This window comes from Haliotis rubra, unplaced genomic scaffold (assembly GCF_003918875.1).
Source record: "Haliotis rubra isolate DU_JTF1 unplaced genomic scaffold, ASM391887v1 Scf1015, whole genome shotgun sequence".
Classification (NCBI taxonomy): domain Eukaryota; kingdom Metazoa; phylum Mollusca; class Gastropoda; order Lepetellida; family Haliotidae; genus Haliotis; species Haliotis rubra.
In genome coordinates, this window is record NW_025764910.1 from 187,923 (window position 1) to 200,231 (window position 12,309).

Below are 12,309 nucleotides of genomic sequence, written 5' to 3' on the forward strand. Positions count from 1 at the left end.
TTACTTTTGTCCTTTATTTTCTCAAAAGCACTTCCAGCCACTGTGTAGTTATATGGTGGTTTGAGAATGTAATGAACGTAAAATAAAACAGCACAGTTAGCTGTAGAGCTGCAAACTAGATTGGACTGTATTCTAACTCACTAGGGTTTTCTCTCAAATATCTAGGGGCGATGACCACCAGTCGGTTTAATTACAGCATTGCCAAAATGTCCGACCTACCGCCTCTCCGTGTTGAAATCTGTGTGAAGACGTCTCTCTCCATTCTGTGGCCAATCAATGGTTCACTATTCACGCTGATGCTAAAACATGTTCCAGGGTCCTCCGTTTTACACCGAGTCTGGTAGAGTTAGTATGTATTTCGTGCATTAACCGGAGGGCGTGTAATCAAAATGAATAGATTTCTACGAGCGCTCTTGGCTTACTTGGATAGATCGTTAGTATATTTGACTGAGGAATGCTGAATGTCAGACCAATTCTACACCAACAGTGTCAATAGAACATGAAGCAATCATAACTATTCAAATCGCTGGTTGAAGTTTTTATGGCAGCTTGTGTGTCTATAGACAGCCGTGGGAAACATATCGTTGAAGACATTGGTTTCATTATTACCAATCTGTTTGGGATGAAAGTGATATTTTATTTATGACATATCTTGAGTCTGCAAGTACGTTTACCACATCAACATTGAGTGAGTCAATATTCACTGTCACACAGGCAATATTCCAGTCATATCGTGACTAAAACAAGTTATGCATTAATAATACATTTTAAAGTATTAAACCTGAGCTCAGGACAGTGAAGAACTGTATCTAAGAAGTCGCGGTTGCTGAGCGGGTTAGGCGGCTGACTTTGTGTGCTGGCGGACAACTGGAGGGAGTTTAGTAACCGTTTTTAGCAATATTCCTGCAATATAACAGCGGGGGATTCTAGAAATGGTCTTCACACATTGAAGCCATGTGGGGAATCGAACCCGGGTCTTCGGCCTGACGAACGAACGCTTTAACCACTGGACTATGGATCACCCGCATCAACACCAGGGACCATGGGGGCTTACACTACTTCTTACACCAGCATGTGTCCAAGGTGGATTTACACCACCCCCTCATTAGTAGACCGTGAAGTTAAACAGTTAAAACTAACAATAAAATCTCTCACTACTGTCGATTATTAGCCTGTGAAAACCAACAGTTATATTTAACAATAACATTTAGGAAAACATTTTAAACTACAGAGGATAACATATACTTCGAATGAATTTTTATTACAGCAATAAATGAACGGAGTAATGTACAATGAGAAAGTCGTTGTCCCGGATATTTAGGCCATGTCCTCTTCAATGGTGTTTCGGGCTGGTGTTGTAGAGTAATAGCAAACGAGTCCGCTAAAAACAAAGACCCGATAAAGATAAAGATAAAGACCCGGGTTCGATTCCCCACATGGGTACAATTTGTAAAGGCCATTTCTAGTGTACTCCACCCTGGTATTGTCTAATATGGCTAAAGGCGGCGTAAAACCATACTCACTCACTGCTGTTCCATGATTTGACATAAGTTTAGAAACAGTTAATCACATGCTTAAGAAAAACATTTTTTATTACAGGGAATACTGGTGTTCATGGGATTCCAGATTTAGCATCAAAGCTTACGTTACTGCATCAAATAAAACGAATGTTCGCTAACTTATGCAATTTTACTTTTTTACATAACTTGAGCATTCCACGCCGAATTCTATGCCATGCTGCACATAGCTCATTATCTGAGTAACAGTCAAAGCTGTTTACTCTTTGAAAATACAATCTCCGAAAATGTTTTGCATTTACAATTATTCATATTTCTGTTTGATTCTTCCAAGGTATAGTGATTCTCTCCGCTGCTTCATTTGTGCATTTCCATTTGATGCGTAACATGATGCTGATTTTACCAAGCTATCGTGTGTACAGCCATACTTGTCAGATAACCCGACGAGCGAGTGTTCGATATCCCTGTTTAGATATGGCGCCACGTGGATGCCAAATATACAGTAAACGACTAAATTTCATCTTTAATCTCCCGTATCGGAGAAAGCCTGTGATCTTTGATCTCACGATGTGATATGTTTCTGTGGAATCACTTGACATGCTTTTCACTACACCATAGGAGTATTTATAAATCAGGGTTCATTGGTCTGAAATAAATCGAACGATAACGCCCTACTTTCCCCATGGCCCAGTGACGATCGAGATGAAGAACATGCCAGATAGCTATGGAATACCGTAAGGGACATCTCCACAAATTTGTTGAAATCATAACAAAATCTTTATTGTAGTCAGAGTCCACTGTATAGTGCTGACCATATGCCGAACATGCTTCTTTGTATCTTTTAGTGAGATAATAGCCCAAGTTTTTTTAACAAGGAGACCATATTCTGCACAAACGGGGCTTTACGTCACTCGCTTGCAAGGTTAAATGTTCCAAAATTACAAACAACGGGAAATATTTTTATTTATTCATAATTATATTGGTCACACTTGGAAATGTGTCCCAGGGGCTGTCTGATAACGCATATGCAAAAATGTTTCTACAATCGTGTAAGCATAGGACGTATCTGTGTTTCGGCTTTATTTTCACAGAATCACCATATTCTGTAATGTGAAGAGCATCACGTTCTTATCTGTCTATTCAAGGTTGAAAAATATTAAAACATTAAACGTTCATGCAAAAGAATGCACACTCTTAACCATGTTAAGAAACATAATTCATATATTTTGGCGTGAAGAAGTTAAAAGTTGTGACAATTATATGAATGGATAACTGTCAAAATAAATGTAAAAAGCGATAAATGTAAGAGAAGCAATCCCTTTCACACAACTTGCTTTGCAATGTAGGCATGTAGCCTGTCGCCGCGCACTTGTGTTCCTGCCATGCAACGGTGGCCTTTAATCAAACCAGACAATCAAGTGATTGATGGGCTAGAACCAATGTCTGTATCTATGTGTTTCCCAAGGAAGGCAAAGTATACGGATACAAGCTGATATATTCAACCAGCACTACAAATAGTTCTGATTACTATTTACACGAGATTATATGTGGAATAGGCCTCACATTTCCAAATGTCTTTGTCAAATATACCAGAAATCGATGCCGTGAGCATAGGGCGTACGCAAAAATTCATTCATTGTGGTTATACGCTTTGACGTTAATGAACGAAAGACACACTAACTGGTCCCAGACGCAGTGTTAACGAAGTAGCCCCTCATTTATCGGAAAGTGTTTAGGCATCAGTGTAAAGAGAGGTTTATTGATCGAACAGACAATTGTGGTAGGTTCTACACAGAGCTCTCAACACGGAGAGGCTGTTGGTGTTTGTTGGTTTGTAGTTTAATGCCGCACCCAGCAATATTACAGCTATATGGCTGCTGTCTTTAAATAATCGAGCCTAGATCAGACAATCCAGTGACCAACATCATAAGCATCGTTCTATGCAATTGGGGTACGATGACATGTGTTAACAAAGTCAGCGAGCCTGACCACCTTTGTCGCCTTAATGAGAAGCATGGGCTGCTGAAGATTAATTCTAACCCGGATCTTCACGGGTGAAGTTGGGGGAAAATGCCTGTCATCTCTTCTAAGGAAACAACTCTATACAGTTAGAAGGAAGTATAATCAAATCTTATGTACAAGCCATCTATAAACTATGTTGTTTCATTTTAAATTCATTACTTCCCTAAACGTCCAGATAAATCTGCACTTGCTGGAATTGCCTTATTGAAAGAAGTGTGGAACACAATGGCTGAAATGTGTGTAGTTTGGGGGAGCGAGAAAAATTCTACATCCATCACATCTTCAGGCTCCTTGGCGCTTTGAATCTCTAAAGTTCAACATCCATCAACGGATGAGGCAGGAGATGTATGACGATGTCTCCCTCAGGTCATCTTCCACATCTAAAGACACAGGAAGATGAAGTTTGGTCACATCAGAAGAATGTCTCAAACTCTTGTTGGCACACGGTCATGTTTCCGTAAAGACCTCGGATCATAATTTCGAAAGCTCTCCAAATTGCCTGTCAGAGGGTATTGGATGTTGATTTGACATAGAAGGCATTCTAATCCCGAGAATATTAAACCATCTTAACAGCGACTGTGAGTGAGATATTAGGTCTGTGGAGCTCTTGTTCTGCCTCTTGTTCAGATATTTACTCATTGATCCCGCGTCAAGGAAGAGTCCTCGCAGGCGATCGTCAGTTGTAGATTGTTTCAGAAGATGATTGGCGACAAGCGAGCTTAAACATGAGTTGTTCTTCAAAGTAGCATGCATTCCTGTCATGTACAGTGTCATTATTTAAACATTGGTTTCAGCAGTAGTATTTCACCTTGCAAACGCGTTTGTCAGCTTGCCTGACAAACTGTATCATATAATGACTGTTACACGATTAGTGGGTAGTAAATAGATCCATATTAATGAAGCAGAAGCTAAATAATAGTCTTATGACGGACATGATTATTGGGTTGAAATTCACCTGTGAAGATTTGGGTTAGAGTTGTCGTAAGAGGTAGCTAACTGGTCAGACTCAATGACTTGGTTGACACATGTCATCGTATCCCAGTTGCGTAGATTGATGGCGATACTGTTGATAAATGGATTGTCTGGTCCAGACCCGATTTGTTACAGACCATATAGCTGTAATATTGCTGTTATTGTAATATTGAGTGCGGCGTAAAACAACAACCAACCAATCGGTTAAAATTACCAAGTTTTAAGGACATATCAAACGCACAAAATACGGTTGATTGATTCACGTTTGTGTTTGTACTCAATTGTTTGTGCGTCCCCATGCACATGTGAATAAAGGTTCCACAAACTTTTCAGTAAACGCCTGACATGTCATCATAAAAAGACCTGATACAATCACTAATTGCAAGATCTATTTTGAATACGACTCGAATGAATCAAACGGTGATTTCATACTGTTCAAACGCATATTCAACTATAAGAACATTTAAATTTGAGGTGAGGTGAGATGAGGTGAGGTGAGGTTAAATTGGGTTTAACGTCGTGCTTGAGAATATTTCGCTCATATGACGACTTGCATGCGTTTGTATGTGTATGTGCGGCTGCTTGTACTAGTCCAGACTGAAGCTGGTTTTATAGTGCTTGCCCACTGAGATACCATGCCGCAGTGAAGCATGAATACCCCACTCAGACACATTATACCGACTCCGAGCCGACCAGTCCTTGATGTACCCATTAATGCCGAGCGCCAGGCAGGGTCCAACAAGTACCACATTTTAACGTCTGTTGGTATGACGCGACCGGGGATCGAACCTGCGACCTTCCGCTCTCCGGGCGGACGCTCTAACCACTACACCACGGAGGCGGTCCTTAAATGTGAGAAGATGAGATCATGTCATTATTGCGCTGTTGTGTCACTACCACTCGACCCCTTTAGTTATAAAAAAAAAAAACAAACGCTCAGCAGATGCAATCAGTTTTCCTAATGAATTTTATGACGCTCCAGAGACAAGTAACAAGATTATTTTCAATACAATCAACAAAGGTCACATCACTTTTCTCATCGGTGGTAGTGTTCTTACAACGATTATGATAGCCATGAAAGGTCAAACGAAGCTACAATTGGTGTTCCCAAAAGATTCACAGAGGACACTCAATAATTACGACAGATTAGCCGGGGAAGAAACATGGAATCCACCATTCAAAATAGGCTGATTGTTGCAAAACATTTATATCCCTCGTTAGTTTCTTAGTATTTTGGAATGTACAAATTCCGTGTCGTATTCATCCCTTACCGCATGATTATTTTGTCCATATCGTTCACAATCAGTATCACAATCATATTTTTAACATTTAACATTAACATACAATATTCACCGTGAAGATCCGGGTTAGAATTGGTCTTCAGTAATCCATGCTTGTCATCATAATAGGCGACTAAACGGGATCGGGATCAGGTTTGCTGACTTGGTTGACACATGTCATCGTATCTCACTTGCGTAGACCAATGATCACTGGAGTGTCTGGTCCAAACTCGATTATTTACAGACAGCCGCCATATAGCTGGAATATTGCTGATTACGGCATAAAACTAAACTCACTCATTAGCCAATATGCAGGAGCAGCTTCATATTGACAACACGACAAATGATTTGTTACTGTTATATTGTGAACAGGAGACTTTTAACATTTAACTCTTGGAGTGCCTGTGCTAAAACCCAACAACATATTTTTTTTCATTTCAGATACTCCATGATAACTGACTGACTGAATTTGGTTTATCGCCGCTTTTAGCAATATTCCAGCAAGATCCCGACGGGGGACACCAGAAATGGGCTTTACACATTCAAGATGATAAATAATTGATGCATTAATGGCTAAATCCTTACAAGCTTTAGTGCTACCGAATACTGAGTTGGTCTGATGTCCATTATGTGTCGGTGATAAAGGGAACATGTTAACATGATTGTGGCAATCATGCCTACTAGTCTATCTCCAGTGAACAGTTAACATAATTACGTCAACTACAAATCTGATATAACAGAACACGAGGGATTTACATAGAACGTGAACGTCAGCTTCAAACATGCAGTCGTTCATTACAGTAGATCAGCTCCATCAAGAGGCAAGAAACGTTTACTCCATGAAAATCCCTGCTCTCTGAGCCAGTGTTTACTCTGCATTCATTGCAATCAGTGAGACAGCTAAATGACAATCGACGTATTTACTCAATCTCGTGTGCACGTGATACCAACTTCAATCGTCCAGCACAAAATCCATTTTCACGTGGTTCACTAATTTCAGCAATGCGTGGATGGTTTGTGCAAGTCTTAGCCGAGGACGTATCTATACACGACGTCATTAATGAGAACATGTGCATTTGATAGTTCGATCACCTCTCTGTAATAAGCTTTCCTTTGTTACATCAAGCCAGGATTATTATACATCAAACTTGACATGAACGTCCCAGTTATCATTAATCTTAACTAAATAGTATAAATAATGAAATGCCAAAGAATCAGTGGCGGTTATTTGCTATTGGTGTAAAAGGTTAAGTTGTGATAAAAACTATATTCGTGGATTGCTAAAACTCATTAATGACACCAGATTTCCAGGGAGTATCAAATTTGTTGTGGTTTACTTGTCAATCCTTAATATTTTACTGCCCATTTCTCTGTAAAGAGGTTTTATACCATTATAAGCATGAACGTAATAATGTAAAAGAAGCACCACTACATGCTTACTATGGCTGTAATGACTATTCACATCAGCTGCGTATATTTACCAATTCTGCACCAGCGATTAGAACAGAGGAAACGTTTCAAAGATTAAATGCTTTAGGAAATGTGGTACGATCAATAGAAAATTCGGAGAATAAACGGTCATATCTCTATCACTGAAGACCAAAAAAGTGGATTAGCGCCTTTCCTATTTAATCTGCCACCTCTGAATTAATGTGTATGCAAACACACTGATTTTTCAGTCTGTTCATTACTGAGTCATTACCACGAAGTTCCCAATTTGTAAGGTCAATGTTATAGCGATTTGAAACTTGCAATATATGTATTCCACTGATATTGGTATATCTTTGTTGTGGTGCCTTAATCACTAAAAATTACGATATCAGTAAAATGTGTGTATTTCAACTAATTTTGTAACAATATGTCTGTACAGATATTGTGTCATTTGAATTATTCGTATTCAATCACAGTCAATCAATGTTTTTGGTGTATCCCAGTCAAAAGATTTGAAAGAAACAAAACCGTTTAGATGTTTAGTGCAGTATATAGATTGACCATAGGTTGTGGAAAATATACAGGTTTCGATATGAATAACCATGCGATATTGATAAGTTGTTGCCTGTGGATCTAATTTGCGCTTCCCATCATGCACCACAATAGAAGAACTTACATCCATTTAGAGCCACTGACTGAAGATCAGAAGGTGCCATGCTTGTGTTGGTCTCTGTTGCCTTCAGGGATATATAGTCAACATACTCTAAAATGACTAATATTGGACAGCAGGCAATATACTGGATGGCTTTCCTCAGGTCCTCTGACAAAGTATCCCAAGAGAATGGTCAACAAATTAGGTTGATCAAACGAGAGAATGGCTACAATATATTGGTCTCAAAAGCAGGGAGAATGTGACATATAGTCATATGATGGCACACTGTCCGATGATTGTCTGGAGTGTTGGTCAAAGACTGTTAGCATCTTATTTCGATATACACTTTCCCTTAAATATTGGGTCAAATTGTCTTGGTCACAATGCTCAGAGGTGTGTAACTGCTGTCCGATAAAATTTATCCCAGGCTAATTGAGTGTTTCGTCAAATACCAGTTAGATACTAGCATATACCCTCACGTTTTGTTCTATCACAGAAAGAAACAATATAATACCCGAACCTGCAGATACATAGTTGTGGGAGTGATCACATCCATTGTTTGAGGTCAGCCAATGCGATATGCCTACTTCTGTTACTCAGGCATGCCGTCCATGAGCGTATGGAAGTGAGACTTAATTCAAGATTCGCTGTGATTTCGTATCAGCTCGTGAGCATCACCAATACGGTAAATATCAAAGGACCAGCATCAATCCTGACATTCCATATTATTCTGACATTATCTGTGATAAACGAAAACCAAGTTCTATGATAACTCATTTCATAGGTATCACTTGATAACGTTGGTAGTATCTAAACCGAAACTTCTCATTCATTGCAATAAGAAGTTGACTATCCTTAAAACTTGGTTTTCTCTCATCTTTACAACTTCTGGAATGCTTCCCCCAAAACTATCTATGTTGATGAAACTTTCAATAGCCAGCCTAGGGCACGTACATATCTGAAACAACATCATTTGATTCATATTCAGTTAGGGGAGGTGGGGTAGCCTAGTAGTAAAATCGCCCGCTGGTCATGTCGAAGCCCTCGGGTTCGTTCCACCCACGGATACAATGTATGAAGCCAATCTATGGTGATACTGCTGGAATATAGTATGACCAGAAATTATTGAGAATTTTAGGAATATGTTTAATTGGATTTCTAGTATAAACAACCTTGACCAGCTATCAAGTGCTTGGTTTCATTCAAGAGAGACAACTCCGTTAATCCTTTTTCATTGGTTTGTGAAGAGTTAACCCCTTTGTTTACTTGCTAGCAGACGACATTTTCAGTGATCCTCAGTATGGATGATTTAGAGATGAGGAAGTTGATTTTAGAGAATTATGACAAGGACATCGGACAAAGTGATTTCAAGTAGTACAGTCATCCCTTTGTCCACTGTTTATCGTGTTTTGAAAAATATTGCTTATGGATATGGCATTGAGCACCAGGGAGGCGCAGGTAGGCCCAGAAAATTGACTGTCGGTGACAGGAGGCGGTTTGGTATTCTTGTTTCTAAAAACAAACGAAGGAGTTTAGAAAACTTAAGGCTGGATATGATTGATAGAGGAAATGTGGCTGTCTGTAAGGAGACAATTAGAACTGAGCTGCATGCAATGGGTTGGCAGAAAAGTCGAGGAATTCCATCACCGATCATGAAACCTGAACAAAAGGAGCGAAGGTTGAACTGGTGCTTACAGCACAGAGATTTTAACTGGGACAATGTGATTTTCTCAGATGAAAGTTCTGTGTTGCTGTTTCCTAATACTCTGAAATTCTGGACCAAACAAACTGAAAAACCTTTGTATCAGCGCCCAAAGTACAGTCCGAAATTTAACGTGTGGTGTGGCATATCTGTGTTAGGGGCAACGCCCCTCTGTGTATTTGAAGGGAATATGAACAGTGAGCGGTACACAGATATTCTCGAGGGACAATTACTTCCATCTGCTCACGTGTTCTATGGAAACTTTTGTATTTTCCAGCAGGACAACGACCCAAAACATCGTTCAAAGCATTCACAGGCCTGGTTTCGGACCCAAAATATGACATTATGAGATTGGCCAAGCTATAGCCCTGACCTAAATCCAATAGAAAATGTTTGGGGACTTGAGAAGGAAAGTGTCAATAAGAAATATCTGACAAATATTGCTGAAATGAAAGAAGAGGTGGTCCGATATTGGGACGGCATGAATCACGACTTTCTAACGACTTTGATCAGTAGTATGCCCCGCCGCATTGAAGCCTGCATTGCTGCCCATGGTGACTTGACAAACTACTAACTGTTCACCTGTCTTTGAATCTGGAGTTATGTTCTGCTAATATTCACATTTAATACGTGAGTATTGAGTGAAAAAATATAAAAAATTACAATCTTTAAATTCTCAATAATTTCTGCTTGTACTGTATTGCTGAAAGCGGCGTAAATCCCCCTAACTCGTCATAATCAGAAAAGTTGGAATATGACAATGTAATAACTTTCTTTGTATGTCGAGGAATTTTGCAGCAGTCCCATCCTTTAGAATTAGAGGTACAATAGCATGCGCATTTACTAGGATTTCAAAGAGTCACACATTTAAGGCCTTATAGATACAATCAAGTTTTGTTATGGCAGACATGTGGAATGCCGTTCCAATTCCGACGTATGAGTGACAATGTATTATATTAGAAGACAAAAAGGGAATTCCATCCATCATAAATGAATGATCCTGTCGATTTTTTGTTGTTGTTCAATTGGGTTTCCATTGCATATGAGTGTGATGGTGCTTCTGGTAGGGCTGTACATGCTCGACATTTTGGTAATACCTGATTTTATTGTCATTTGACAGTAATTGAAAACATGTGCATAATACTGGATTAGTACAAGAGAGACTTCTTATAACAACAGAAAAACATCAGACTGTCACATGTATTCAATTTAAAGATTGCTTGAATGCCCCTTACACTATTATGTAGCGATGTGACTTGTTTACCACTAATATCCGTGCTATAAATTCGTGCTATAGGGGAAGTAGTGCGTTATCATTGAATTATATTCATACTATTGGACTTTGATTCTGAAATACACTCTGGTGTAGTAGTAAGACAAGTAATTAAAACGAAACATGTCACATTTTGTGATCAAAGATCAAGGGGGTTCATCGATACAAGCAAGTATTGACAATATTCACGACATCCGCAATGGGTCATATCTAAACACAGACAGAAGTCATCAGTCGGTCAGATTACGCGATAAGTACGTATAACACACTGTGGCTTGTTATATCCAACAAGGATTTATAATCATTGAACCGAACATACAGTACAACTATGAAGCCTGATAAAGGTGTCTCACATGGTTGTATTATTGTAAACAGATAAACGCCAACCTTGGAATATCAGTGAAGAGCACTGTGAATTGAGGTGTGACTTCTCGATGTTTCGATTGAGTTCAGTCGTCATGAACTTCTCTACATGGATGTCCCTGATAACTATGTGTCAGATCGTCTACTGCTCATGTTTTCATTCCTATGAGATTTGTTCGTGCCCGGATCAACATCTTCTGTAATAAAGGAACGAAGGGATAGCCTACTGCTTAAAGCGTTCGATCGTCACGACCAAGATCCATTCTCCTCATGGGTCTAAGGTGTGATATTGCTGGAGTATTGTTAAAGCGGTGAAAGAAACATACTCACTCACTCACTTCTGCAAGAAATGATTATCACATTTATTCTATCCAGATGGATAAATTTAGAAATCAATGCCTACAACTAAATATGTCTCAGGATACATGTATACATGCATGCCTACAGGCTGATAATAAACTTCAATTTGCAATTTAAATAGTTATGATTGTCAAATGTTCTGTTTTCACGAGAACTGGTCCAGGAAAGGAAAGGCAATTCACATTCCTTAGTCAAATATACTTGCACTCGATCCTTCAAGTCTAGGGCACTCATAGACATCATTTCATTTTGATTACACGCCCTGAAGCTAATGCACGAAAGGCATCCTAACTCGTCCCAGACAGTAAGGTAAACGGAGGAGTCCCGGACACACGGCGAGTTGTTTGGGCGTCAGTGTAAAGAGTGGGCCATTGATTGGAAAATACGAGACAGTGAATGGTCGCCAGTTCTACACTGCCATTCCACCACAGACAGGTTTTAGGTCTGACATTATGGCAAGGCTCTGATTAAACTAGCCAATCCGCCCATGCTGCCTCCACTGGGTGTATAGGAGAAATTCCAGATGCAGTTGCAATAATGTACAATCTAATTATATTTACAGCTGTAAACAATGCTGCTGTATTTAGCATTCATTACATCCTTAAATCGACAGATAAATATACAGTTGCTGGAGAATGTTTCGGTGTAAAACGCAATGCAAACTGTGTTGAACGCTACAGGTGAAATATGTGTAATCTGTGGAAGTGATAAAGAGTCTACATGCTTGAGCCTTCAGG